Below are 3,692 nucleotides of genomic sequence, written 5' to 3' on the forward strand. Positions count from 1 at the left end.
TAATACGTCTCCATAGCAGCAGGCGGCGCTGCTCTGTATTGTTTCCATTAACAGTCTGATTGTTTCCCAGAAAATGAGAACCGGCAGCTGATTGGACGAACGCATCACGTGGTTCTTTTTTCTCCGGAAATTCACAGCCAGACTGTCATGGCGGCTTGTTCAGAATACGATCTCATATTGTACTAAAATAGTTCACCGAAATGTGTTTCTGAAAACATTTTAAGAGAGAAATAGTCTTCATTTCAGATCGACAAAGGTCAGTTTAAAAGATTTTCATCAGATTTTGAGCGGCTCATCCGCTCCCCATTTCCGGGTGAGTCCCGACTGCCCTGTCTCTGACTGAACATGTCGGGACACACCGAACAGACTCGAGTCACCGACCTCGCCAGACGGTCCGACGGCCGATTGTCGGGCTGGTGTGTCTTCTCTCTTACTCAATGCCAGACCCTTAATCTTTGGGATTTGGGTCTGGATTTCCAGGCTAGATCTTTAGCGTGAAACTGCTTTATTCAGTGTTTTTACCGGTTTAAATCACCGGGTCCGTTCGTTTTGGAGAGAAGATATCTGCGGTTAATTAAAAATGACCGCATTGCTCTATGTTTTTCTGTTTTGATTGAGAGGCCCTGAGTAGCAGAACATTATAATGAATACTAGACACATTTGAGCTGTAAACATAATTGTAAAAGGTGTACATAAACATTATTATTATGGATATTGAGAATTACAGCTATGGTTTTGTTTTCAGTAGTTGGCAAGACAAGGCAAACACCCCCCCCCACATGACACAAGTGCACAGAAACATGTAAACACAATTACTGTTGGGTGTAATGAAAGCACCATGTGCCCTGATAATACAACGTTTCTTTCTTATATTGATTTGGCGCTATCAAGGGGTGAAAACAGACCATAACCTTAACTAGATTCCTATCACACCGTGATGCACAACTACAATACCAGATGTAGCTGCAACCCCACTGGGGTGCAGCGATGGTAGTTGCATACATCGTCTTCAGACATGTATGATGTACGATGTTGCTCTTATTTAACAATGCTGGTTCTTTTAAAACCGAATCATTGAGCTCTTGAGAACCTTGAGCTCTCTCATGAAAAACATCTGCATTCTCTGACAGGTCACCCTGTAATAGCTTGAAGGAATGCCACAACACTGCTGATTTGACATCCCGCTGTTCACAAGCGCTCTTATGACTCCATTTTCAGGCAGTACCCCTGCTGCTATGATGGCCTCCTGAGTTAGAGACTTAAAACTGCCAGATTATTCAATATGTATTAAGGATTCAGATTTGTCAGTTTATTGATAATCCAGCTGCAGGGACCCATATTACATAAGCTGTTATGGATGTGGGAAATTGAGAGTATTATACTTACCGTGGCCGACAAAACACCACCGTGTATGATTATATCACACGTAGTCTCGCATTGCCAGGCCTATCTCCACCGCGCCGTGTAGTACGGTCTGGCTACACCAAAAATGCATTGTAGGATAGGAGAAAAAAAACGCTCTGTTTTTTTTTTTTTTGCATTTCTTTAAACCAATCACAATCGTCTTGGGCGGCGCTAAGCTCCGGACGCAGCGACGGTGGCTCTGCAAATTTGTTTTGGGAAGGAACTTGTTTTGGTGGAACATTTCCACCCTTAGAACATTAAATTAAGTTAACTTCCAGACAATGCAGTAACGTGAGCTATTTAAATTAGCTGGATACATGGTTAGACGCCATTGGCTCTTACCAGGGTATCACCGTGTGTACTTTGTCCACAGCAATCCCACCAATCGGTCCCAAACCGTCCCAGTTAGAGTTAATGCCGCAAACATATTCTTAGTAAATCTCTACAATCACGATCCAAATTTCCTTCAAAACTTGCCCTTTTCAGCATGTAGCTTACTAGCTCAAAGATTGTAGCCGTTTCCCGAAACGAAGGGATTTCGAGAACGGCAACACACAGAGAGCGTAAGGTGAGGGGCAAAGCCTGACATTGTGCAGAATGTCAGGCTTTATCCTGGAAATGTACTTCCGTCGATCCAGACTGTCGCACGTGACGGTGCACAATTGAATGTTGTGCAGTTTATATGTTGATTCAGAGGAGAAATGAAGAGGCTTATGTCTGTTTGTTTGTGTCTTCACATCTGCTGCAGTCTCTAGCAGAATCGCTGTCTGCTCTTTTACTCTCCCTCTCACTGCTTCACTGTCTCTCACTCCTCGGTCCTCAGAGGACCCGGCCATTCCAATCAGAGAACAGAGGAGTGCTGGATCCTAAAGCCCCAAACCTGATGGGACTCTCAGTCTCAACACAATCACGCTGCACCGGGCTGCTGCCTTAATAACTCTTTTTTTTTTTCTTCTTCCTTTTCTGCCGTCGCAAGCCTCTGTAACACTGGCTAATTCCGAAACCTGTTCAGCCATGGATGGAGTATGTTTTTTGAGAACAACGAATACCCCTGTAGGTATTGAGTTTAAAGACGACATCAAATGCATGTATAGTCGGGCAAGAACAGCTGATTACACACACACACACACACACACACACACACACACACACACACACACACACACACACACACACACACACACACACACACACACACACACCCACCCACACACCTTCCAATCCTCATCAGCCACACAGCTGTGTGACTTGATAAAATACTTGGCACAAGCCTGTGGCTGACCTTTCCCTCCGTGCTCAACACCTCTGCGCTATGAGCAACCTCCGGCACGTAACCAGGCAACGCTGCCTCTGATGAGATCTGAGGGCTGAGGTTTCTCACAGGCTTAGAGATGTGTATGTGTGTGTGTGATGTTTCTGTTTTGGTAATTGTGGAAGGTGCCTGCTGGGGATTGAGGCCTTTTGAGGCTTCGGAAGCTGCCTATAGGCCCAAATGATTTTATCTGCAGTCCTTATAATCAGCACAGATGCATCTGAGACTTTTTCACACTTTAGTCGAAGTTTGTAGAACTAAAAGGATGATGTTGTTGCAGCTTTAAATGAATCCATGTGTATAATTGTGTTCTTTTGATTCTCTCTCTTTCATGTTGTAAAAACAGGCTGATTGGCCTGAATTAATTTAGGCCCCAGTGCTTCCTGTTTTCGCGCTGAACTTTCTACTCCTCTGATACTCTTTGCCAAGTTTTCTTTGACTCATGGACAACAAGTCCCACCCCCTTGTCATCTCTATATTTTAAGAGCTTAACACAGAACAGTTATCCCAACTTGGTAAAGAACGAAAAGGATTAGAAGAAGATGGCAAGAGGGAAAATCCAGAAGAGAAAGATGGAGACTCAGACAGTTGGACAGAGGCAGATCATTCCAATACCCCCTTCAATTTTAATACCTTTTGAAGCAATGTATATACAGTGACGGATGCAAGCGATGGTTTTCACTTTTAAAACTCTTAAAATGAATTCAGATAGATGGCAATGCAGTGCCAGCTGGAGGCATTAATCTTCTTTAGACGCAGTATATTACTTTCATATTAAAACAGGAGGACATTTGAAATAGCACCCTCTGGGAATTTGTAATATTTATGACTTCTTGCTTTTTATAAATTCTTCAGCTATTTCACACAGTCCGAAAGCCATAACCGACAATCCCTAAAGAAGATGTATGATGGGGCCAGATCAACGAAGCCATCTACAGTAGGCCTCGGCCCCAGACAATTCCAGTCGGTGACAGTG

The sequence above is a fragment of the Sander lucioperca genome, chromosome 9 (genome assembly GCF_008315115.2).
Source record: "Sander lucioperca isolate FBNREF2018 chromosome 9, SLUC_FBN_1.2, whole genome shotgun sequence".
NCBI classification, from domain to species: domain Eukaryota; kingdom Metazoa; phylum Chordata; class Actinopteri; order Perciformes; family Percidae; genus Sander; species Sander lucioperca.